Source organism: Prionailurus viverrinus, chromosome B1, assembly GCF_022837055.1.
Source record: "Prionailurus viverrinus isolate Anna chromosome B1, UM_Priviv_1.0, whole genome shotgun sequence".
Lineage (NCBI taxonomy): Eukaryota > Metazoa > Chordata > Mammalia > Carnivora > Felidae > Prionailurus > Prionailurus viverrinus.
In genome coordinates this window covers 194,311,596-194,337,994 of record NC_062564.1, presented here as the reverse complement: position 1 = coordinate 194,337,994, position 26,399 = coordinate 194,311,596, and the positions used below count along the sequence as shown (strand labels likewise).

At 48.4% G+C, this 26,399-nt stretch overlaps 1 protein-coding gene and 1 long non-coding RNA gene across 5 annotated transcripts in view; one reads left to right on the top strand and one right to left on the bottom strand.

Annotated features, from left to right (window-relative positions):
- Positions 1 to 19,264, bottom strand: part of PROM1 (prominin 1) — a 136,686-nt gene extending 117,422 nt beyond the window's left edge. The window contains exons 1-3 of one of the 4 annotated variants that reach the window (XM_047857005.1): positions 18,792 to 19,203; positions 17,746 to 17,856; positions 15,923 to 16,034 (exon numbers count right to left, since the gene is read on the bottom strand). The gene's annotated coding sequence lies outside the window, so the exon portion shown is untranslated. Of the gene's footprint in view, positions 1 to 15,922; positions 16,035 to 17,745; positions 17,857 to 18,791; positions 19,204 to 19,246 lie in introns of those variants that run through there. The other 3 variants (XM_047857002.1, XM_047857004.1, XM_047857003.1) reach the window with 3 other exon arrangements.
- A 1,249-nt stretch (positions 19,265 to 20,513) lies between these two features.
- Positions 20,514 to 24,695, top strand: LOC125164143 (uncharacterized). Its single transcript, XR_007151651.1, has 2 exons — positions 20,514 to 20,643; positions 22,650 to 24,695. It is a non-coding gene; the product is annotated as an uncharacterized LOC125164143 (long non-coding RNA).
- The last annotated feature ends 1,704 nt before the right edge of the window (positions 24,696 to 26,399 follow it).

Below are 26,399 nucleotides of genomic sequence, written 5' to 3'. Positions count from 1 at the left end.
CTATCTCTCTCTCTCCGCATTCCTGATTGCCTATATAAATGTCTGCCTGTGCATGCATGCTCTCTCTCTCTCTTTACATATAAATAAGTAAACTTAAAAAAAATTATAGTTCCATCCAGCTACTTACTCCACGGAGTGAAGAAGAACAGCTGTTTTTTGTGATGTAGTATAGTGGAGAACTTATGGGATGTGGTGTTTGAACAGATACGGGAATGAGTCCTTGCTCTGCTCTTTAATTCATTCACTCATTCATCCATTCATTCATTCGCTCATACATCGCTTATCCATGCATTCAATGGATATTGACTGAGCCCCTTCTGGGGGCCAGACTGAGCAAGATATGGCAGAGAATAAAACAAAGGGGTAAGCCCTTGCCCTCCCAGAGCTCACTCCCTTAGAGACAACATGAAACATGGAAGCCACCAAATCAATAAGCATGTTCACTGCATACCCTTGAGTAAGTTACTTAACCTCTGTGAACTTCAGTGTCCTTACGTACAAAATAGAGGGGTTTGCGAAGATTAAGTGAGCTGACATATGTAACATCCTTGGCACAGAGTAGGCAATAAATGGTAGTTATTATATCTGCTCTTTTTTGAGAGAGAGAGAGAGAGAGAAAGAGAGAGAATGCTTGAACAGGAGAGAGGGACAGAGGGAAAAAGAAAGAGAGAATCTTAAGCAGGCCCTATGCTCAGCACGGAGCCTGGAACAGGACTCGATCCCACCAGCTGCAAGATCATGACCTGACTGAGCCACCCAGGTGCCCTTCTATCCGCTCTTTCTATTTCTTTGTCAAACTCTCTCTCTCACCCCTACCCCCTTTTCATTTCCAATTTCATAGCTTAGGAGAGTGAGGCTGTGGGATACACAAGCTAAATGTTCACCCCACAGATACTCACCTATTTCATCCCAAAGATTGGCAAGGATTCACACCAGAAAAAAATATGTTGAGGACATATTCAAATCTCTGCCCTGCAGAAGAAGTTGTCCAACACATGGAAATGGGCAATGCAGATGACTGGCATTTTGTCGGTGTGGCGAGGGGCATGATCTAAGGGACGTTCAGGGAACTTGCGGCTTCTATAGATGTGTATACCTTTATTTGTATTTCTATGGACTGGGTCATATTACAAGTCTGTAAGCATCTAGTGACATGTTTTGCAACTACTGGAAAATATTCATTTCAGTGTTGCTGATTGCCTGTGTAAATGTCTGCTCTTCAACGTGTCCTCGGAACCAGTCATAACATCTTACTAGTCCCCTCAGTAATTACTGAGTTGAGTACAATCTTTGGTATGTGTCCACTATACATTTACATGACAATCATGTTTTTAATTCCTCGAAAGTTACAATTTAGAAGCCCCAATGGAGCTTATGGTCTGTAGCAACTGGCAAATTTTAACAATAATTAATTCTGTTAATTAAAATTTGAATATATGCCGGAAAGGTGAAACTCTAAATCTTTGCATAGGTTCTAATATTGTAACAGCCTCTTCAGTGGGACAGAGATGCTGTAAGTGTCACACTAAAGTTCCTGCCAACTTGTCTCCCAAAGCCTCCCTACAGCCAACTCATTTAGAGCAGCCTTTGACCCAACACTCCAAGAAATTGCTAGGGACAAAGGGAAAGATTTCAAAAAGATTTCAATAAACTCTGATAGCTGAGAACACAGAATAATTTGTTTTTTAATTAATAGGTTTAAGGAGGGGAGGGGGAGAAAGAGAGAGAGAGAGAGAGAGAGAGAGAGAGAGAGAGAGGATCCCAAGAAGGCTCCATGCTGTCAGCGTAGAGCCTGAAGTGGGGCTTGATCCCATGAACTGTGAGATCATGACCTGAGTGAAATCAAGAGTTGGACACTTAACTGACTGAGCCACCCAGGTGCCCCAATAGGTTTATGGTTCTTAAAGATCAAGGAAAGTGGCTGGGAAGCAGTTTCAAAGTTTCAAATGTTTACAAATGAGGTTCTTTGGTCCATTCTCAGAACTCAAGTGGACACCTCAACCACGGAAGATCAGGGAATGTGGATGAAGGACTGGAGTATGTGCAGGAACCATGCTTGGAGATGGGATAATCCCTTCCAATGGGTAAAATCTGGGAGAGAATTCCAGAATAATTTTCATTATGGAAGGAGGAAAAATTACAAAGTGAGAAAATTGTTCTAGATGAGGGTTTTTTATAACTTTGTTCCTCTCAACATTTCGAACTGGCTAATTCTTTGTCACGGTCGGTCCTGGGTGTGCAGGACGTTCGACGGGATGTCTGACTTCTGCCCGCCAGGTAAAAGTAGCACCCTTCTCCCAGCTGTGACACCCACAAGTATTCAACACCTAGAGTTCGATTTTTTTTTTAAGGCATAGGAAAAAGTATTGAGTCTGGACAGAATTTTATCAGGTACATTAAAGAAGGACTCCTGGTAGCAGATTTGGCAAATGCTAAGGATCTGGGACATAAACGGAAGCATATTCAGCACCCAGGTCACTTAACCACTCATATTATCTACCTGGCCCTGCAGAACCAGCTCCTGTGTTGACTTCACATCACCTCTACACCTGCCCTGGAGGAGTTGCAATGTGAGACATTTCAGGAAAGCAGTTTGCCTATTTGTATTCCTCCCGGAGACATTCAGAAATGTCCCACGCTGGGGGCTGGGTACTGGGTGCTTGTTCTGAGTATAACCTAGCTTGGAGAAACTCAACATTTTACTTATAACTTGGAGCAGAGAAGCATCCAAAAAAAGGGAATCGGACTGTAAATGATATTAGCCATGATTTAATGAGAAAGGGCCTGCCTGGCACATTACAGGGCTTCAATAAATCTTAGGGAAAAACATGAGGAACAGGTGAAACTATTACCCCATCATAAGAAGACAAATAAATATAGTAACTGCAAGACGATGCTGTAAGGTAGAAAAAGCATATCCAGTGTGTGTACTCATTGTCACTTATTAACTAAGTACTATCTATCCAGCACTGAGCAAAGTACTTTCCATTCATTCCCTTATCTAATGAACTCTCCTAAGGGGGTATTATTACCCCTATCTTCCCAGGAATCAAGGCACACCAACCAAGACTGCGTTTTATTGGTTTCATAATAAGAGTAACAGTTACCATTTATCAAAGTAACGATTACTCTCATTATCTCATTTAATATTTATGATAATCACAGGAAGCAGGTATTGTCCAAGCATATTAAACAAAAGTCTATTGAACACGATGTGCCAGCATGGTGCTACGTAGCGGGGGCATGAGAGCAGACAGTCCCTGCCCTCATCAAGTGTATAGTATAGGAGAGAAAAAAGACATGAACAAATACTTACAGGTGGGATGATTCATTTCAAATTCCCACCTTCCCTCTCCCAGTTGGAAGCTCTTACCACAAAAATACAGATGGCAGCTTTCAGACCTAGGGCCAAAATAAAGACATTTTCTCAGTGAGCTTTAAATAAACATCTAACCTGTGCCAGCCAAGGGACAGGTTGAAATGTAGGGACACAGAGGTGACTTCAACCCCTTCCCAATGAGAAACAATTTGCTTGGACCCGGCTGCCCAAATACTGTAGTTACGTAATTAAACTCTATCACACGGCAAATAACAGTGGTGATAGAAAGATAATGTAAAAAGAAGGTGTAAGAGGAACAACAACAAAATCCTGGAATCTGTTGCAATACAACAAAACAATGATGATAAGCCTGGGGAAGCAGGGCCTTGGAAAAAACTGAGCTGGGGTTAGGGGATTTGAGAGTTTAACTGGGACAAAAGACAGAATTACAGACGTGCGGAAAGAAATATCTGCATGGGGGTCATTCTGCAAAGCATTTCAGAAGCCACTTAACCCTGTCTAAAAGTGCTAAGATGCATAAGACCAAAAAGAGGGTTTACTGCTTTTCGAGGCACCTCATTTGAAGAAGTGGGGGCTGGAGGCAACCAGAAAAGTAAAATTAAGCTTGAATCCTAAGGAAAAGTCCCCCGGTAAGGAGACCTAGTGATTCAGGGAACACTAATGAACTTTGGAAGCGTGCACTGAAGTAGAATTTAAGTCAGTAAAATTTCTGAAGCTCAGTAATAGGTATCCGGGGTTCTGTTTCATGCCAGTTTGAAATTTTCCACTATAATAAGGTAAAAAAAAAAAAAAGTCAATGGCTGGAATATTGGCCAATAGGAAGGGGCCCTGGGGCCCGTCCTTGAACTTCAGTGAGAATGAGATGGCTGCCGGGGCTGAGTTGAATGTGGGGTGAAAGTGCAGCCAGCAGGCTAGGAGAGATCGGTCTCATCTTGGCTACTTTTGACACATTAGTTCTTATGGAGGGAATGTGGCAAATGCCTGGGAAGTTTAATAAATAAGGGGCAGTGATGGATGCAAATTGCTCACGCTTGGTTATGAACCAGGGAGTGACATGGATTCTGGAATAGTGGACCATGGAATAGACCAGGCTGGGTTTGAGTCTGGCTCTGGCACACTAAGTCCATGTGTTGCCTCGGACGTATCACCTAACTCCTCTGAGCCTTGGTTTACCGCACCTGAAAAATGGAGTTAACACCGGTAGTACCACTGGGGTTTGAGAGCATTAAAGGAGATCTGCACATCGGAGAGTTCCAAGGAGAGCTGGTCCTTTCCTCCTGACCACTCCACCCCCGATTATATCTAGGGCAGAACAATGATCCTTCTTTACTCTACCTTGCTTTTTCCCATCCCATGGGTCTGTGGCTGGTTGGATTAACTGGATAAAGTGATATCAAAAAGACACGGGAGCTACAGATCATAGGATGGCTCTGATGCCCCACTCCTAATCCCCACTGCAAGAAGGCAGCTGCTCACTAAAACCATACTAGAAGGTGTAAGAGGGCCACCCATCCCCACAGCTTTTCACCACCATGGAAAAGAATCCAAATGTGTCCTACTGGCCCTCACCTATGTGTGAAGTAGAACCAGAACACATATCTGAAAGTAAAACCAATTTAGTATTTTTCCCTTTGCCAGAGTTTTCTATCTTAATTAATGGCTCTACGCAATCTCTCGGGAGAAATTCAACCTTAGCCGTATTTAGTATTTGCCATTTGTAGAGTTGTCCAACGCTCAATTTCTTTTCCAGCTGAAACAGACATCCCTCCGTGGGGGTAGTAGTGGGCTACAGTCCAACATCTCCACCACAAAAGCCAAAAGATTTTCCTCCCATTGACCTGTCATGCACCCAAGGCATTGTCTTATCCAGGCCTGGTCAGTTGGCTACTCTTACCTGTGACTTTGACTCTTGGATGTGTGAGATGGCAAATAGGGCCAATCAGACCAACAGAAGGTAGCAGTGATGGTGGTGCGGGTGGGTAGCAGGTGCCAGCCAACAGCCACATCCTAACCAGGCTGTCCCCACTGTCCTTGGTTCTGATTCTGCTCTCCAGCCTCCTGACAAGGCCAAGAATCACCCAATACATTGCCAGTACATTCCTTCTCTGGCTAAGATTGGCCAGGATTGCTTCCTGCTGATGTCTGATGGATGAATACACCACCTCCACTATCTCCTTCGCCTTCACCTTACTTTCTAACCCACGTCCTTCTCGCCAGTCTCACGGTGGCAGTTGCTAACTCAGCCACTGTGCACGTATGTTGGCAGTCATTCCCTCTGAGCAAATTGTTTAGGCCAGGACTCAGGGGAGGTGAATGTCTCCTAAGGTGCAGGATCAGATCCCATCTTTTCTTAACATACTGATTTTTTTCATCATGGAGTTGGGCATAGATATTGGAGTTTTAGAAAATATTGTATTAAAATATTATTTATCTTAATTAATGAGCTCTGGGGGCACCTCCTTATATTTTGTGCCAGCCTTTACATGGCTCTATGCAATACTGGTCAAGACCAGAGTTCACCTATACATTTCCCTTCATTCACTAAAAAAATTCTTTAGGGTTCTGCTCTGCACCCCATTATACTAGGCTGTACGCGTGCAGAGATGATTAACACCGAATCCAGCCCTCAAAAATGTCACCATCTTGTGGGGGAAACAAATCCAGGGCTCTCTGAATTCTAGGTGGCCCGACAGAGGGAGAGGATGAGGTAAATATGGGCCTAAAGATAGCAGTGAATACTGAGTTCAGCCCTGAGTGGGTCAGGAAAAGTTTCTGACCATGGGCTCTGGTACTTAAGCTAATCCTTTGGAATGAGATGTTCATCAGGTGGAGAATAAGGAAGACATTCTGAGCAGAAGAGTAACCTCCCCAGGTGTGTTCAGACTCAGCCAATGATATCGTGAGGCTGGATTGTAATGTGCCTGGAACATAGTGTTGGAGAAAATGAATAAGGAGAGATAAATCTAGAGCAGGAGAATGGAAGGGGTCAGATTGCCATACCAAGGGATTTGGACCATGTGAAGGCAATGGGGGGGAGCCATGTGAGGTGGTAAAGTAGAGGGGTAATGGTGTTATGTTAGTTTCAGGAAGGTGAGCCCGGAAGGAGGACTGGGGAGGAGAAAACTGTGCGGCGTGCAGACAGATGAGCCTGGCAGGAGACTGCCTGGGTTGGGGGGTGCTCAGGGACTGGTTCGTGAGAGCCTCGGTGTCCTATTAAGGAGTCCAGCCTTTTCCTATAAGTTGAAGGGCTCTGGCCTTTGGAAGAATCCATTAGCTCTAACATCTTGTGCTGCCTTTCTCCTTCCAAGTGCTGATTAAAAAAAAAATGCAATTATTATGTGTAGCAAATGTCTGCAGGCCTCAACATCTTGGGTCTACACAATAAACTTTCATTTACACTTAGGTCACAGTTAGAAACTCCATGCCCTGCCCCACTTTCTCCCCTCCCCAAGCAGGAAATTAGATGCAGGGAAGAGGCTCCAGGACACCTCTTCCATCGCCCTCCAGGGCTCCAGCTTCCTACTTCTCAAGGTGAAGCCTGAGACAGCCAGTGCGGAGCCCAGCCCAGGAAGGTGGCCTTGGAAGGCCAATGTCCTTCAGATGCCGCATCAAGGCCTGCTGTCCCTTCCTCTGTTACACATCACCGAAGTTATAGGTTTCCATGACCTGTAAGCTCTGTAAGCTTTGTTCACTCAAATATCCCATGAGCCTAAAACTGTGCCTGGCACAGAGTAGGAGCTCCATAAATATGCCTCTATTGAAAGTGTTTAGTATAAGCACCCTAACCTGGCTTCAGATGTGCTTTGCTACATGTTGGCTGAGTCCCTTTAGACTAATCATTTCACCTCTCCAACCTAAGCGTCCTCATTGGAAATGGGCCTGCCAGTGCTTAGACATTCCTCCAGGTATTTTAAAAATAAAGGTATTTTTAAAAATAAAAAGATTGTAAACTAATACATACACAAAGAAAATTCAATATAGAGAGTGCTTGGCACCTAACAGATGCTAAATTCCTTTCCTTCTTCCTTTCCCCTTCCACCCTTTCTCCTACAAATATTTATTGAGTGCCTTCTATACGTGCCAGGCATTGCCCCAAAGACATGGCAGGAACCACGACAGAAAAGGGTCAAAGGTTACTGTCTAGTTTCTGAGACACACAGAAAAATCTGTACACAAATCAACCAAGTGGACCATTTCAGACGGTCTTAAGAACTACAGAGAAAGTCATACTGAATGAAGTAATTGACCACGGAGGTGAGGGGGCAGTTTTTCTGAAGCCATGTCCAGATTTTAATTTGGGTAGAAATTTCTTTTGCCCTGGGCTTACGGACCAAAGCTACGTGCTGACTGGGGTCAAGAGCTGGGAGTTCTGGACCTGATGGTCCGTCGGACTTAGAGAAGTACCTAGTGCTGGGGGCCCTCTGTTTCCTCATCCAGGTGCAGAGTCTCTGAGGTTCTTTCTTCCCACGGTCAAATACTTCCGTGATTCATTGTTCTCCCCAAGTCCAGCACTGTGTCTGAGCCAGTTTGTGATTTGTAGGGAGCTTAATATTTTAATTTAGGAAATGACTGTTAAATTACTTAATAGACACGCTGTCTTGCTGCTTGGCAGCTTCCTCGGTCCATCCTGAGTTTCATTTTATTTTATTTTTTTAAAGGGATCTTTAAAAAAATGTTTACTTATGGGGCACCTGGGTGGCTCAGTCGGTTGAGCGTCCGACTTCAGCTCAGGTCATGGTCTCACAGTTTGTGAGTTCGAGCCCCGCGTCGGGCTCTGTGCTGACAGCTCGGAGCCTGGAGCCTGCTTCAGATTCTGTCTCTCTCTCTCTCTTTCTCTCTCTCTCTCTCCCCCTCCCCTGCTCATGGTAGGCCTCTCTCTGTCTCTCAAAAATAAATAAATGTTAAAAAATTTACAAAAATGTTTACTTATTTATTGATTGATTTAGAGAGAGGGAGAGAGAGAGAGAGTGTGTGGGCTGGGGGAGAGGGAGAAAGAGAATCCCAAGCAGGCCCTTTGCTGTCAGTGCAGAACCCGATGTGGGGCTCGAATTCACAAACAAGAGATCATGACCTGAGCCAAAACTAAGTCAGACACTTAACCAACAAGGACACCCAGGCATCCCCCAATCCTGAGTTTTAAACTTAAGCCAGGAATCCCATGGTGACCCTCAGTGTGACTGTGGATACCATTAAGAGGCATATAAGAGCTTATTCTGAGCTTCCTACATTCACATCTGCTTGAACCAGCTTGTATTCTCGTCCAGGTTTCCGGACACCCCTCAGAGCACCCTACACTAGAGGTGACTTTGATCGTGGTGTTTCAAAGACGTTTAGAGTAAACGTGCGCTCTGGGAGCCACTGCTCTGTGACACGGGCTCCAGAAACCCTTTGATATGACGAACCTGTTCCCTGCAGGATCAGTTCTAGGTGAGAACGGGAAGTAGGCATGGGAGGAAAACTGTGGGCTTTGACCAGACAGACTACGTGCAAGGCCTTTGGTGTGGTTTTGGCATGTCTTCCGATCTCTCAGAATTCGTTTGACTGCGGACAAAATGGGAATAATGATGCTTATTTCACAGTTACTACAAGGGTTTTATGAAAGGACGCAGTGACGCCCATAGATACTTCCTGTGGGCCTCCTCTGGGTGCCTGCACCTCTGTGGTGTTCTTGGGGTGCTCTGCCACTCCTCTGCTTTCTCCACCCTCCACCCCAGCTTAGCAAGCTCTGCCTCTCCCTCTTTCTCCTTCTGTTCAGCATGAGTGCCCAAGGCATTCAGACACCTGGGGACCACCTCTGTCTCCCTGGGGAGACCCTCGGCGAAAGGGCTACAGCCATGAACCTGAGTTAATTTCCCCCAAATTGCTCAGGTTCAGACTTTCTCACTGTGATCTCATCAGGTGCTCATGACACCCCATCGTGTGTCCCCGGCTCCCCTGCAAGGTCTGGCCATGGTTGGGGCCCAGCACCTGGTGGTTGGCATCCCTCCCTTCCTGCCCAGGGAGACTAGGTGGGCTAAGAATTGCCAGCCTCACCCTGTCACTTCCTGGGGCCCGTGAGGGTTGCTTACAAGCTTTAAGGTATCCAGAGACTTGGGGGCACCTTGATGTGACCCTCTGAACCCTCTGTTAAAGGGGCCCCAGGCTAGCACTGCATATCTTTCTCCTGAAGACAATTGGGGGAAATGTTCCTTTTGTTTCTACCTCTCAATCCCCTCTCTGGAGATGCAGACCTGAGGCCACAAGATACTGGGCAGGACGGAACAAAGAAGAAGACCACAGAGCCAGCAGTCCAATCCTTGTCTGGGACTACCGCTCCGCCCACCTTGTCTCCCATGGCTCCCCATCCCAAGTCTGAGTTACCTCCTGGGGAGGCCTTGACCCTCCAGCCACTGCCTCCCAGGGACATTCCCACCACCTCACTGGCCAGCCCGCACTCATCCTGTCCCAGCACTGCAAATGCCCCCAACCGCAGCAGCCACCCACACAAGAGGACACTGAGACTCCCAGAGACTGCTCATTCGGCTTTTTCCATCAGAAGGGTTCAGTGCTGACATTCTGGAGGCCAACTGCTGGGTATTTACTGCCCACGTCTGCTGGACACCCTGTGGAACCCCCTTGGTGCTACAGTTTCCTGGTCTGTAAGTCGTAGCTAAGACTAGCACCTTATATGGCGTCAGATTGTGAGGTTTTGGTGACAAAGAACTTGCACAGGGCTGACATATAGTATTACTCAGCAAATATTTACTGCGAATCTGCCGTGTGTTAGATGGTATCTTCTCCAAGGTCACAGTGCTGATCACCGGAGGGGTGAGTGATTAAATCTTGGGGCTCTCAGACTCAGAACCACCGCTTTGCCTGGGACACATGTGCCTCCATCTTTTCAGGCCAGAGAAAGAAAGGAAGACTTGAAACACATCAAGCATGCCCTCCCTCTTCTCAGGGTCAGTGCTGAGCTTGGGCTCAGCTACTCTTGTTTCCCAGATGTAGTTTAAGGAATCCCTGGGCCTCTGACTTCAGAGTCAAGTGGAAGCTGTGGAGGCCCCCATTGCTGCAGAACCATTCCTGTTAATGAGGAGAACCCGGGACATTGTTCTCCCCTGTGGGCCTCCTGGCTCCGGGCACCCTAGTTGCTCAGGATAGAGTAAATAAGGCCACAGGACTCCCAGAAAACACCTGGCCCCTGGTCCTCAAACTCTGGCCCATCCATCACTGAGAGCTGGGCCTGGGGTTTCCCCATTCAACCCATTGTAACCCAAATAAACTTGGAACTTCCTGCCTCTTTAGGCCTGCCTGAACACGCCCTGGCGTTCTAGGCACAATACCCACTTATATATCTGCCTCCAAAATGCCCTGTGTGGTGATCGTGGCCGTCTCCTGAGGGATGCTGGAACATTGCCCAGCAAGGGTCTGCCCGCAGACCTTCCTTGTAGTGCCCTGCCCTCCTCGTCCTGCAAAGCATCGCTCAGATCTCCCCCCCAGCTCTGCTTTCCATGGACTCCCCGGTCACGTGGCTCTGGTGCTGGCACAGAAGCAGCAGGAGTCAGGAGGCGAGAGCTAGAGAATTACTAGAAGATGACTACCGAGAGTCTGGGTTCCTCGGCTGAGGTATCCTATAGGGGACAGCAGAATATGGGGAGAGACCACACTGGGCCCCTTCATCATGGCCTGAGGGGGCAGCTTGGGGGATGGAAAGGTGTATTCGTCTGGGGCCCGCTGGCTCTGTGACCCGGCACAAGGGATTTGCCCTCTCGGAGCCTCGGTTCTGCTCCGCAAAACAGAGCATGACAGGGATGTGCGTCTTACAAAGCTAGCACTCGATAAAAGTCTATTTATGCCTTCGTTACCAAAAGCCTTGTCTCTAAGGACTTCCGGTCTGAGAGTGTGGCTTTCTGCCTGTGATACATGGAGCCCTAGACTTTGCCTGGACGTCCCCCAGACTCCCAAGGCCTGTTTCAAGGACAGCAAATGCCCAGACGTCAGTTACACGTATTAGGTTACTGAATACAATTCCCACTTAAGAAAAAGCATTCTATTCTCTCAGCCTCAATTCAACATTTTCAACATTTAAAAAAGGTAGGCCTAAGAAAAGCCCTGGCCTTGATGAGTATTCAAGCAGTATGCAAATAATGAGGATGTAGCCCAGACTTCTCTTCCTCCATCAATTTCCACTTCCCCTCCTTCTTCCACCCGGAGATCGTGAACTAAGCAGCATACACGGCCTCCTTGAGGAAAGATATGTTTCGCAGCCCTCCTTGGAGCTGGCATGCCCATATGACTAATTCTGATCAAACGGAATTATGCAGTAGTGGTGTGTGAAATCTTGGGAAAGGGTCCTTAGAGGTTGTGTTACTCAGGATTTTCCAGAGAAACAGAATGAATAGGATGTCTAAGAGGTATTAGCAGGAGCTGGCTCACGTGGTTTGGAGGCCACGAAGTCCCACAGTCTGCCACGTGCAAGATGTAGCCCCAGGAAAATCAGCGGTGAACTTGGGCCGAGTCCGAAGGCCTGAGAACCAGGAGGACCAATGACACAAATCCCAGTCCAGGAGATTCTCCCAGGGCAGGAGAAGATGAAATGAAATGTCCCAGCTCAAGCAGGAAAAAAAACCTTTTTGTTTTATTCAAGCCCTCAACAGATTGGCCAATGCCCCACCACATGGGGAAGGCAGCTTCATTTACTGAGTCCATGGATTCAAAGACTAATCTCATCTGGAAACATTCTCACAGACACACCCAGAAACAGTTTAATCTGGGCACCGGCAGCCAGTCAGGTTGACACATAATGTTAACCATCACAGAGGGAGAAGAAGCCTCTTTCATTTCTTCCTTCTACCTGGTGGCCAGAATTTGCACTGATGGTTGGAATCCAGCAGCCATCTTGGACCATGAGTTGACCTTGAAAATAGAAGCCATGCACGGCCCAGGAACAAGAGCGGAGCATCAGTCCAGCCCTGCACTGGCTTCCCTCTGCCACCGTGATCATGACTGACAAATAAATAAAGACCCTAAGAAGGCTTAGGTTACTGTGATGCTAGCCAAACTTCCTCTTAACTAAGAAAATGCAAATATACCACACTCAGTGGAAGATGATGGGTCCTGTGGGGGCTTCTTTAATTGCCATTCATTTTCTGTTTAGTGTGTTTGGATTTACGCTCTCCCCCAGCCCCAGATTTCGTTCAGGAAAGGCCCAGCTACAGGTGCCACACACTTGTTACAGAGAGCAAGAGTCTGGGAGGAAGGGGAACAAATTCCAAATCCAGAGCAGAACAAGCCACTTCCCCCAGCCCCACTCATTTGTCCTTTCATATAGCCAACGCTGACCGATGCTGTGCAGGCACTATGCAGCATCTCACCTAGTCTTCACTAATAATGCAATGATTTTGGCATCATGCCCATCTTCCAGATGAGGAGACCGAGGTTCTGAGAGGTAAGGAAATGGCAGAGTAAAATTCAGGCTGCCTCCCTTGATCATGCACTGATTATTTTTTTCGTCATCAGGTCTATATCTGTTTGACTAGTGGGAACCCGTCTAAAGTATTCCATAGATATACTCCAACGAGGCAGAGAATGAAATAGTCTGGAAAGTACCCTGTTTCCAGGTCAGGATTGATAAGAGGGTGGGGTTGGTCAATCAGTGAACCCCTATCTATCTTGTGTATCCTATGGGCCGTGCGCTGTCCTTGTGGTTTGTCATCACTGATGTCTTTGGGGCACCTGTTGCCCTGAAGTATGAACATCACAGTTTTCTGTAAAGAACCCACGTTGCCCTGGCATAGTCTTGTGGTTCAGAAGGGAAAATACTGGCCAGGGGTGCAGAGCTCTGGGTCTGGTTCCATCTCTACCACCTACCCACTGTGTATTTTCGGATGAGCTGGGCCGTTGAGAGCTTCCCCTTTGCTTGTGTTCCTTTTGAGTCATTCAGACTTGGCCAAAGCTCATCAAAGAAGTGCTATTTAAGGTTGTCCAGGAAATTACACTCTCAGTGGAAATTCAGGAACCTTCTGTTAGGCCCCCAAAATAATTCACATAAATAAATATCAGGCTTCAGTTGCAGCTTCTTTTTATAAAAGAGAGGAGATATTTGAGAAGGAACTGTTATTAGAGTTGAAAGAGTCACTGTGATTGTGTTTTTATGTCCTCTTTGACCTTTCTTTTTTGGGGACTTCTCTGAGAAAGAGTCTCAGTGAAATGTGTTTCCAAGACTTACGTGGTGATAAGAATCACTTAGGGCTCTTGATTAAACTGACGAACACACAGAACCAGGATTCCAAGGCTATCTTGGAGTCGTGATTCTGTCGGCTGGTGTGAGACCAGAAATCCGTGTTCGTAAGAAGTGCCCAGTGCCCTGGAGCTTCTTGTGGTCAGATGAATCTGGGGAACACCAGAAGGGCATGAAGTCGGAAAGACACTCAATGTCTGATGCTCTCTTTGTAACGTTGGAAAATCGAGGACCAGAAAAATGAAATGGCTCTTTCATGAGCCATCAGGAGCTGGCACTAAAAAAAGTCAAGACTTGAGTTCAAGTTCTGAAGCCACAGGAAGTTGGAGAGAAATTTGAACCCTGATCTTCCTGCTTTTTAGCTGTGTGATCTTGGGCAAATTTTCTATTCAACTCTGAGAGTATTAATTAGCAAGTGTTCACACTAGGTGCCAGGTCGTGTGCCTGGCTTAAGTGCTGATGAGTGAACAAGAGAGAAGCTAGCCTGCACTTGGGTGCTCTGGAGCCCAGAGGGGAGACCAACAAAGAGTGGGGCTCTCAAAGGTGAGGACTGCAGCCAAAGTGGAGGGGACCCTGCCGAGGTACCCAGCCCACGTGGCTTGGTCTGTGGAGACAGGATCAGCTGTGGTTAAGGGTTCAGAGGATGAGCAGGACTTAGCCAGGTGAGCAAGTGGGAGGAGGGCACTGCAGGTACCAGGAAAGATTTAAAAAAAAGGCCAGGGAAATACCTAAACTCGGGCCTCTTGAGGACTCAAAGAGACAAGTCCAAAGATGATGGCCATGAGGGAGCTGGGGAAGGAGGCTGAGGCAGACCATGTGGGATCTCATCTGCATGCATGAGCTCTATTATAAAGGCAAAGGGAAGTCACTCAAAGATTTCAGACGGTCATGGTGCCATCAGGTTTTTGAGACGTTCTTGAGCCTCTGAATCTTCATCTGGACATGCGGGTCATAACTTGCCCCTTCTGCTCTCTCTCTTGCCCACTTATGGGCTAATTCCCCACAGTAGGGCCAGAGTGAAGCTTTCACAGTGGAAGCCAGATCCCATCACTCCTCTGGTCAAGCATCCCCGGTGGTCCCCATCCCAACCTGTGCTCAGAACCACGTCCGAAGTGCCCAGTGGGACCTAGACCTATCGCCTATAATCCTCGACCACCTCCCCCAGTCTTCCCTCCTGCCCCAGGCATGCAGGGAGCACTTCCCCTCTGGGCTGTGCATGGACTGAGCTCTCTGCCTAGGGTCTCAGCCCCAGACACCCACATGGTTCTGAGACCTTCGCTGACGACACCCCTCGCTGTCCCTTGAGGTGGCTCAGGTTTTCTTTGGGACACTTTCACCTGTCATCTCCTGTACTTGTGCGCGCAATTCTATCTTGTGTGCTCCCCCCGTTAGAGGGCAAGCTCCACAGGGTGGGGGGCATCTTCTTGCTGCCTTCTCCCCAGGGTCTGACACAGAGCTGCCAGCCCATGATATTTGTGAGTAAATGGCTGAGCAAGACTGATCTCGCGGGGTCACTGAGAAGCTCGAATAACAGAATTGCTGTATATGTAGTACTGGGAGCAACAAGGACTTAGCTAGTGGCAGCTTCCTTCTTTCTTTCTACCCCATTCCCTCTCCTTCCAGACCCCCAGTTAGAAGTCCTTCCCAGGGCGCCGTTTACCCCTGGGCCCCCAGTTGCCCCTGGATCCTCTTTCTGCCTGCCAGCACTAGGCTCCGTCCCCGACTGCCCTGCCCGTTCTGTGCTGCCCAACGCTGGCTTGGCTGTGTCCCTAGAGGAAATGGGATGTGTCACAGTTACCACACATGGAGGCTGACGGGGGGGTGGAGGCTGGCCGCTCAGAACTATTCATTGTCCTGGACCTATGCGGTCAGAGCTTGGCTGAGGCCATCATACTTGGGCGGCATCAGATGCATGCCAGGGCGTGTTTTGCAGGCACAGAAAACACAAAGCACTTCCTTAAGCCTTGACTGATGGCTTCTTTTCTTCTGCCCTTGACACAAATAGGCTGTGACCCCAGCAGTGTGGACACGGGATCACGAGGGGAAAGTCCCCTGCCGCACCCCAACGGCAAGGTTCACAGAGATGGCCATCTGTGGTGGGGAGGCCCAGGCAGTGTCCTGGAAAGGCTCTCCCCTCCTTTGCTTCCTACTCAGAACTCATGGGGGGGGTGTAAATAAATATACGGGGGCATGAGCTGTAAGCTGCCAGGGGCGGCCTTTAAAATCACCTATTTCAGGAGTGTTGCCTCTGAGGCTCCCAGCTGGCTAAGGGGTTTGGACATGGGTACCGAACTTTCATACGAGTTTCTGTCTAGTTTCTGTCGAGAGAGGCTTTGTTGCAATTTTAGCTTCTCAAAACCCACCTGTATAAACATCCGGCCTGGAGATGAGAAAGAACTCACCTACAGTCACAGTGTGAATGGCAAACTCAGTCTCCTGCTGCCCCCGGGACCTCCATTTCCCAGGTCACCAGTACTGTTGAGGACGAAACAAGAGTCAGATAAGCAACAGCAAACGCAGAAACAATGAAAACTTAGCTTAAAAAAAAAACAAAAAAAACCAGAGCAGAGCAAAAGGAAATATACCAACATGTGAGCCATGATTGTCTCAGGGAAGAGTGTGACAAAAGTCTTTTTTTTTTTCTAGTCTTCTTAAAATTTTTCCACATTTTCTATTAAAGAAAATCTTTTTTCTGTTTTTTCTTTTTTTTTTTAATCATTAAAAGAATAAAGAGTTCTCTGAAGGAAAAAAAATCACTCCAATTGTATCAAAATATCTCCATTCCATCCTTCTTTTATTATTTTTTGGGGTTCTTAAAATTTTTTTACCGTTCAAGTTTGTGGGTGATACATTTTGGAAATCTGCTCTTCTGGAAAAAGCATGAAAGTTAAAAAATTCATTAGCTTTCACACTGGAAGTATTTAGTTTAAGAAGTTCATGGAAATGGTTTAAAGGACAATCGTCATGTTCTTATAAATTTCAATGAACGTCAGAGCGCATTGGTTGGAAACATACCTTTTTTATGGATAGCTTTTTTTTTTTTCATTTAATCTCTTGTAAAGATTTATTTCTTCAGGGACTGAACTAAATTCAGTGAGCTAACTTTGCCCCCATGATACCACTTAGGGCCACTCTCTTATCTTTCTATTATTAGCTTCAATGGGGATTTTAAAAATATCAGTTTTAAACAGTGGCTTCAGCTGATGAACCCATGTGATAGCTACTGAACTCAGTAATTATAAGATTTCCTAGAATAAATTTAATTGCCAAATTCTCACAATCAGCTGTTACTGTTGCTATAAATACCCGTCTTGCCTTTTCAAGCCCTGAGTGAGCCTACAGTAGCTGTTCTGGCCTCTGGAAAACTATGAATTAGGCATCACCAATTTATGGGACCTCACTGTAAGCCAACTGCTTTGATTCATCTAGGGCAGGTGTCTGTGTAGTTCAGAATCTCCTCACACAAAAAGAAGACAATTTCAAGTTATTTTCATCCTTGTGTAAAAAGGACACACTGTTTTTATTTACTTTTTGGCACGTTAGAATCAGGTGTACAAACCCATGCCTCTTTGTGTCTAGTTACATCATCTTCCAGAATTCTATGAATTTATAAGGATTAAAATAATTTAACTGAATATAAGCCATCTTGTCTTTTTTTTTCCCCAAAATTTTACATCTTTATTTGTGTTTGAGAGAGAGAGAGAGAGAGAGAGAGAGAGACACACACACACACACACACACACACAGAATCCGAAGCAGACTCCTGGCTCTGAGCTGTCAGCACAGAGCCCAACATGGGGCTCAAACCCACCAACCACAAGGTCATGAACTGAGCTGAAGTTGGACGTTTAACTGACTGAGCCACCCAGGTGCCCCAAAGCCATTTTGTCTTTTAATAAATAAGTCTGACTTTAAACCCTGGTTCTATATCTTACTAGCTGTGTGACTCAGGGCAGCTCACACAACTTCTCTGACCCTCACTTATAAAACAGAGATAGTAAAATAGATTCAGTAAAACGGTTGTGCTTTGGAAATAAGGACTTTGGAAAATAAACTACGTGATGGCATTTATTAGCACAGTGCATAGCACACAGTGCATATTTAAATCTACTTTCTTTTCTCCAGCCAATTGTCAGAGGACAATCCCAACTTTTTTCCATTAGGCAAACATTAACTGAGCACTTACAGGGAAAGTATGAGAGATGCCAACACCCTGTTCCGCAGCTTTAAGGATCTCACTGTCTCATGAGGAGGGCAGAGACCTGTTTGTGTCCTAATTACTCCAGACCTGTGAAAACTGGTTTTTAGAAAACATTTCTTTAAAAAAAATGTTTATTTATTTATTTTGAGAGAGAGAGAGAGAGAGAGAGAGCGCACACACACGCAAGTGGGGGCGGGGCAGAGAGAGAGAGAATCCCAAGCAGGCTCCACGCCGTGACTGGGGGAGACTCTATCTCACGAACCGTGAGATCATGATCTGAGCCAAAATCAAAGGGCCGGATGCCCAACCGACTGTACCCCCTCAGGCGCCCCTCAGTAGACATTTATCACCTTTGATCATTCACTCAGCAAGTATTTATCGAGTGTTGACTATGTGCCAGGCCCTGAGGTCCTTGGGAGTCACCGGTGAGCAAAAATACAGTTCTTGCCTCCATGGCAAGAGTACATTCTACCAGGGCAAACAGATGGTAATCAGATGAACAAATACACATCTTGTAGAGCATAATTTTAGGGAAGGAGTGCTGTGAAGTAAGAAGGTGTAGGGAGAGACAAGAGTTGCTGTTTTCTAAGGGGTGGTCAGGGGCGTCTCTCTGAGGTGATACGCGAGCTGAGACCCGAGTGAGTCCTTGCAGGCAAAAGGTTTTTGGGAGAAGTAGGGCATGTGCAAAGGCCCGGATATGGAGTTGCTTCGTGTGCTAACGGAACAGTAAGGAGCCTGGGTGATTTCAATGCAGTGCTAGAAAACGGGACCAGAGAGGTATGAAGGCACAGATGAAGCTTTCTAACTCACCCTCATCCTGTTCTGACCCTCTGAGCTTGGTTCTCCCTGAATTTAAGGCCCTGCTTGGGCTTTCCAGGACAGGCTCTCCTGGCCCCTGCTGGCTCCCTCTGTCCTGACAGGAACCCCTGACCCACATGTGGCCACCGCACACAGGCCTGGATGCCAGTCTCGGGAAAGGAAGCCCACAGAGAAGGGCGCCTCCCCCACCAGTGTCCTCAGCAAATTCTCACCTTGATTCTGCAAGGTAGGTAGCAGGTGAGAGGTTCTCACCATAGGAGGGCCGTGTCAGTCTTGCCTCTGAGACTCCCCTTTCCCTCCGGGGTCCGCCTGGTGTCATCACACCCCTGATGTCCAAGGCCCTGCTTCTTTACGCCCTCTGACCCAACCCTGAACACAGAACTTTCCCTCAGTTTTCCCCAGCCCAGCTGCGATGGGGCTGGGCTGTTTAGCAAGATTTTATAGGGAGTCTTTGGAGCACCGAAAGGGCGTAAACAGAGTAACTGACAACTACTACCAACATGACTGCTTTCAGAACCCTCGAGGCCATCCACATTGAGCCCTGCCTGGCCCAGCCTCTTCCCGGGCAGCTGCTGCCATGCTTCAGCCCTTGGCACCCCTCCTTCCCACCCCCGGAGCCCACGTCCCCACAGAGGGGCCCACAGACAAGAAGGTGGCAGTTCCTCACCAGTTTAAGACCCGCCTTCCAAGCCACTTCCTGTCCCAGCATCCTTCTCTCCCCCACCCCCCAACCCCCGCCCCACTGACATCAGAATTGTCCACTCTCATCTGGGAGACCTGCCCCCCGCCCCCAGAGGCTTGAAGCCCCGCTTATCCCCATCAGAGCACTGTCCCTTCAGTGTCATTCAAAGGTCTCTGATATTCCTGTGGGAGGGACTCCTCACAGCCCCACCCGCTGTACCTGCACTCGGTCCCCTGAGCTGCTTGGGGCAGGAATCCCCGCCTGGTCATCTCGACCCACCAGCCCAGCACAGAGGAGGCCGGGGAGCCTGGCAGGGGCTCAGCCCTCCCTGAGCAGAAGCTGGGTCTTTGGTGGTGGTCGTGGTGGGCTCACTGGGGACGTCCTGAAGGAGTCTCGGGAGGGTGGGGAACATGACTCCTTGCAACCATCATGCCTCTGGCTGAGGAGGTCTTACCCTGTTTACAGCATAAGTACTAAAGCAAATGGTCCAGAGCTGTTGTCCAAATTCAAATGGGACACAAAAAGAATGGGGCCCAGAGAGGCCGCCAGGGAAAAAAAGACTAAAAAAATGCCAAGCCTTGTAACACAGGTGCGTATAGTGATATTGCATATATCTGACCTTGAGAGACTGGATTCAAGATCGTATTATACCCCAGACGTAGAGATTCATTTTCTTGATTCCCTGGGTGAAGAGACATGAGCAAATGCCATTGCTGGGGAATGGGGGGGGGGGCGGTGAGGGGGGTTGTTGGAAGGCAGACCACCCTTGCCTCCGGGCTTGGGGTTTTGACCACCACACTCGATGGCTTGGCAAGCAAAGAGGCCTGAAGGTCGAGGAAGAGAAAATAAGGTCTGGAAGGATTCACGGAACCAGGTTTCTGGGCCACTGTGACATTTTATGCTGAACTCATGACCCGTGTCCATCAAAGAGTGTACTTGGAATTGTCTGGAATATGGTAGGAAACCACCCAGTGAGAGCTGCTTTGGTCAGGGCAGTGGGGGGGTTCAGGTGGGCTGGGGTTTTCCCACACCCGGAACAAGCTGCACCCTAGTGCTGTAAGCAGAGATGGTTCTGTCTGTAATTATGATTATTCGCTGCCCTTCTGTGGTTGCGTAACAATGGTACCAGAGATCTCCTGGGGTGCCCCGGGTAGGACTGTTCATTTCCTGTTTCTCTGAAGCAATCTGATTCCTGGCAGCCAGGGGGAAGAAAGGCCCAGCAGCGTATTTCCTTATTCTAAACCCAGGAGCCTTATCTTGGGAAAGTAAATATGGTGACTACAGGAAATTTTTGAAAGTGAAATGGGTGGCTGTGGGCGGCTGTCCCCTGTCCCAGGCTGTTGTCTTCATCTCGAGGCTCTGATTTAACTGAACTCCTCCAGGTATGGACAGGCTGGGATGGGGGAACACCCTGAGGAGGGAGGCACAGGCCGCTTTTAAGGAAACTAAGGTTCCAGGAAGCAGAGAAACGGCCCAAAGGCACCCAGCTAGTTAGTGTCCAGAGCAGAGATTCAAGCTTGTGTTGTCTCTCTATAGAATTCATCAGGAGATCATTACTGAGCGCTTGTTATTTGTACGAGGGAAGAAGGAAGAATGTAAACACAGCCAGCCCTTCTAGACTGTCTGGAATTGGCTCCTCTGAGCCCTTTCTCCTTAAGGGCCCTCTCACTAACTGGGTTTCCCAGCCGTTGCCAAAAGCAGGGATCACATCGGTCTGGCCACTGAGGCCCCCAAGACCACCAAGCAAGTCCAGTGCGACCACCATCCTTTTGCAGAACTATCTTCCGAGAGGCAGCTGAGCAGGGAGAAAACTCCAGGTTATAAGATTGCTTGGGGGCTACTAAATTCTACCACTGCATTTCTGTCTTGTTAATCCTGTGAAATCAAGTTTCCAGTTTTGTGCTTCAGGGGGACCCAGGGAGTCGGATTCAAAGGAAGAGGGTGCTTATGGGCAAAAAGGATTTACCTTGAATAACTACATCAGAGGTAAAGAACAATGATTAAGTCCAGAGCAGGCCCCAGCACTCAATCAGTACCACACCACCACCACCCCCCCGGCCCCCCGTCACCGCCAGCCATGGGGGGTGCTGCACCAGGACCAATGGGGGCCACATCGTGGGGCAGTTTTAACAAAGTGGGGAGGACAAGGTTGTCATCTAGGAAAGACTCTCCAGACTCCAAAAGGCCTGTCAAATGCCTCCTGCCCCGCCAGGGGCAGCAGGGCCCATTACAGGGGCGCTGGCCTCTCCCCAAGAGGTCCCAAAAAGCTTCGGGAGAAGGAATTTTCAGCTGAAGCTCCTGCCTTGATGAGAAGAGGGAGGGTCATTCCAGCAAATTCAGCTATTGGACAGGAACGGGCTACATGTATGATCCCACTCTCCCCCTTTTTTTTTTAACTTGAGGTTAAATTCACATAACATAATATTAACCATTTTAAAGTGTACAATTCACGGCACTTAGCACATTCGCAGCGCTGTGCAGGTACCCCTGTCCCTGGTTCCAGAACCTCTTCAGAACAAAGCTCATTTCCCCCATTACCCCCTCCCAGCCCCTGGCGACCAGCAGTCCGCACCTGTCTCTGCGGATCTACCTGTTCTGATATTTCATATGCATGGAATTGTACCACGGCCTACAGGGCATCAGGCTGAGGGCGGTTGAACCGTGGTTTTCCTTTTGATAGATCCCAACCTTTGTTGAGACTTTTGTGTGTGTGCAGAAGTGATGCTTTTCATGGTGCAAACCCTGGACGTTGACAAGAGCCTCTCCTCCTCCCGTCTTTCACAATCGGGATGCTAGTATCTCAGAGAAAAGCCTTCTATGTTACCCCCGTGCAAATGTTGAGGAACATCTGGGCCGCTTGCCCGGTTGTGACCCTTGGGCTTAACCTCTCGGTCTCATGTCCTCACTTGTAAAATGCAGATGAGACAGTACCTCCTTCACGGGTTTATTGAGAGGAGGAACGAGTGAACACTACAGGTGGAGGGAAAGTGGGGTGAGCCACAGAATAAATGCTCAGTCAATGCCTACACTTCAGCCGTTATGTTTTTCCCAATGTAGGGACATGGGAAGTATCATATCTGTGGAAGGGAGAGCCAAAAGAACTTGCCAAAAGAAAGCAAATATGTATATATTTTTTTTGAGTGCCTATGTTTGCTAAGTCATCATCACTGCTCCATTTCACGGAGGAGGAAATTGAGGCCCTGAGCGGTTAAGTGTTCCGGATGTCACACAGCTAGTTAGGCTGAAGGCCTTGGGCGTTCCTCTATCTGGCCCCAGGGTCACATCCCGTGTATCAGAGGCCCCTAATCTGGGGTTTAGAATCACACGGTCAAGTCCCCTCACCTCTGTGCGGTTCCAAGCATCTAATTCCGCCTTCCTGGCTTCACAGGGCTGCTGTGGGCTTCCCGCCTGGCTTGTCGCCCTCGTCATCTGGCTGTGACTGGAGACACTCATGCAGTGCTTCCAAAAAGCAGAGCTGAGGAAGCAGGCTTTCCAGTCACTGGGTTTCTGCCGCTGAAGCTGGCCGGGTACTGCTCGGAGACCGTACAAGGCCCTCGGGTGATGCCTTGCCCAGAAACCCTGGCTGCTGCCTGCTTGGGGCCAGGCACCTGGCCTGCCTTTACTCGCGCCATCTCATCAAAGTCTCCCGACTCCCTGGAGAAGGGGAAGCCTTCAGAAGCAAGAGGGAAAGGAGCCTCAGGCCCGGAAAAGCAAGGAAGATGTCTCGGGCTTGGCTTCTTGTCCAGCGACAACACCGGCTCGCCGTGGTAGGTATTGGATCCTGTTGCCAAAGCAAGCCGATGGGCCGTGGAGCTTTCCCTGAGATTCCACAGGAGGATGGCGAGGCTGCAGCCTTTTCCCAGGATGCTAATTAAAACTGCAAGTCGACCAATGCAGCAGCATAAATAATTCAACTTGGAGGAGCATGGGGACCAGGGTTCACACGGCTGCTCAAATCCCTCCAGAGCTCGCAGTCCTGGTTCACATGCCCCAGAGAGGACAGCGTACACCGGTGGGAGCTGCCCTGCCTCGTGGGGAACCCTGGATGAGAGGCCTGCACGGCCGCCTTGGTCCTGGCAGCCCATGGCACCTGGGCGTGGCCACTGAGCCCCATCTGGGGGTGCTGCCCGGTCCGCCTATAGCTGCCAAACGGGAGCTGAATCTGGAGGAAGGATGTCCCTCCCCCTGATGGTGTTTCAAGCGCCCTCCAGTTTGGGGCTTGGCCTGGACTCATGTAGGCCTTCTGGTTTCTGATTCCCAGAGCGCCCACAGGTGAACCCTTCTGACACCAGCCTCCTGACGTTACTACCTCTTCCTAGTAGAGTCCCAGGAGCCTGGCTGGCACTGCCGGGGGGCCGCGGGCCCCGCTCTCCACCTCAGTGGAACCCAGCTGGCAGCTGTCACATCACCCTGGGATCCTAGGAGGTCAGGGCGAGAGGTGCCAGAGGAAAGCCTCTTCTGCACTTTCCACTGTCACCGTTTGGGGCCAGGCATTCCCTAAGTGACCAGCACGTCACCGTCCCCTGCACTCATGAGGGGAACACTCTCGTGACCCTCACCTTCCAGAGAGACCAGCCGGGGTTCATGGCTGTGTGCCCAAGAGCACACAGGGGTGGTGGTGAGGCCAGAGCCCACAGTCTTCATGAAGGTCCAAGTCTGCATTGATCTGCTGGTCACGGGATGGCTTATGGAGCCACGCTCGGCGGTTGGGAGAAGAAATGAGAGGCTCGTGAGGAGGAGGAGGCAAGGATGTTTAGTTCCAAAGCCACGTCAGATGAAGAGAAGGGAGCACAGGAGACACCACAGCTGACAGCGGAATCTGTGGATAAACTAATGCCAGGGCTGAGTTTCTGGCATGAGTCTCTTAACTGTGGGTGGCCGTGGGGGACTTGATTCGCGAGCTCAACACGCCCTCTCCTGCCTCTTCCTCACCCTGGACTAGACAGACTCCATCCTTGTGTCAGAGCATTCAGCAGTTCATGTGTTAGCTTGCTGTATTTTTTTCTTCTTTTTGAGAGAGAAGGGGAGGGGCCGAGAGAGAGAGAATCTGAAGCAGGCGCCACATTCAGCACAGAGCCCGACGAAGGGCTCCATCCCACGACCCTAGGATCATGACCTGCCTGGGCCAAAATCAAGAGTTGGACGTTCAACCAACTGAGCCCCCCAGGCGCCCCAGTTCCCTGTTTTTTCTGAGCTAAGAACTGAACTGTGGTGATGAGAGAGACCCATCAAAATAGTTTGACGTCACAGTGAACAAATACCACGACTCCATCCTTCTCGGACAGGAACCTGATCTTCCTTGCTTTCTTCTGTTCACTATGCATTTTCCCCTGGTTTTCAAAGTGTGTATTCAAATCTCTTTTCAGATGTATATCTTACCTTGTGTACCATTATTCCTCCTGTTTTCAAAATAGAGGCTCACAGTGCTTGTCAAACGTGAGCCATTCGTCTATTCCCTTGTAAGTACCAGGCCCTTCCCTGTGTGTCCCCGAATTCAACACAACGAAAAGCTTTCTGGAAAGGTGCATGTGTGGGGAGGGCATAGGATATGTAGAATTTGAGCCCTGCTCATGGGAAAAACAGAACCTATAAAACTGAGGGATAGTCACTTGGCTCTCGCTACTGGATAAAGCCCTCACTTCTTCCGGCACACAGACTTTTTATGAGATAACTAAAGTTTTATTTTAAAACCTTCTGTGTCCATGATCTTTTTTCCACTCTGTGTGCAGAAAGAATCACCCACAAGTGAGTGAGCCAGCCTGCCTGCCCGGCACCCACATCTCAGTTCACCCCTCTCTACACCTGTGGTCATACCTGATATGAAATGTACTTGGTGCATTTTGTGGGGGGCATTTACATGCTATTGTGTTCCTGAATTTAGAAGTTACAGAAGCCTTGGAATGTATCCGTTGGGAATGTCAAGCACCCACTAGATGATGAGGTGGCTAAATGTGTATGGAACACTGTTGGTGTAATGGGTGTGGTCTTGACACAGGGAAAGGCTTGGAATGTCCACACCAGATAGACATGAGGGGCGTGCGATGCCTCAGGTGGTCTCTGTCCACCTGACCTCTTTCCTGGGCCTTTCTGAGCTAATGAAAAACTCACCTGATACACCTTGACAAATCTCCATCATTCATGACCCATGGGTGAGGCTCCCCAAGACATGGAGAAACTTCCAGAACTTTGACTTTACTTTGACTGAGGCATCAGAGTGACCACAGTTGCTCCCTACTCCAGACTCTACTCCTATTATACGTGTGGCACACCTTCCTGGTTGTATTCCACGGCTGTCCACACACTTCCCTTGGTGACAAAGCTCTGACTGGGTCTGGTATTCACTGTTACATGTGTCCAGGGGAGCCGGCCCCTCTGTGGCCACAGGTGATGAAGGTGACCAAGTCTAAGCCAGTTGTGGTCATTTCATTTCCCGTGACCATGATCATTTAGGCACCGGCATGGGAGGCGATCCTAGCTTCTGGCGTGAAAGGAGGGGTCCTTTGGAGATTTGGGGGAAAGAGTTTCCTCCCTGATGAAAAGGATGTGAGGAGAAATCGCCCTTCCTGTTCTTGGACGTGATTCTATAAAGATAAGCTATTGGAGGCCGAAGCCACATCTTGTGGCAGTGAGATAGTTGCCACAACTATCTCACTAGTGGTATAGGAAGTGGCACTAGTGGCACTAGTGGCAGTGGTATAGGAAGTACCCACACCCTTGACCTCTCAAAACTAAACAACCTGCTCCCAGCCATCTTTGTACTACTTGTTATCCTAGATAACAAATCCTTTGTTGCCGAAGCCATTGATTTCCAAACTTCAGTGTGTGTAAGGATCACTCAAGGAGTTTGTTATAACACAGAAATTCTGACTCAATGGGGCTGGAGTGAGGCCCATGAATTTGCATTTCTAACGTCTAGTGATACTGATGTTGGTCCAGGAACCACACTTGAAGTAGCCACGGCTTAAACTAATTTAAATTGCACGCTTGACTTCTTGCAACCCAAACCATCCTGGCTGCTAAGTGCTTTTGGAGGGTACGTGACAATGGATACTTTTGCTTCCGACTTGCAAAGCTCTGATGCGATCCTAGTTCATTTGATCCTCACCACAGGCCTAGGAGGCAGCTGATTTTGCAGAAG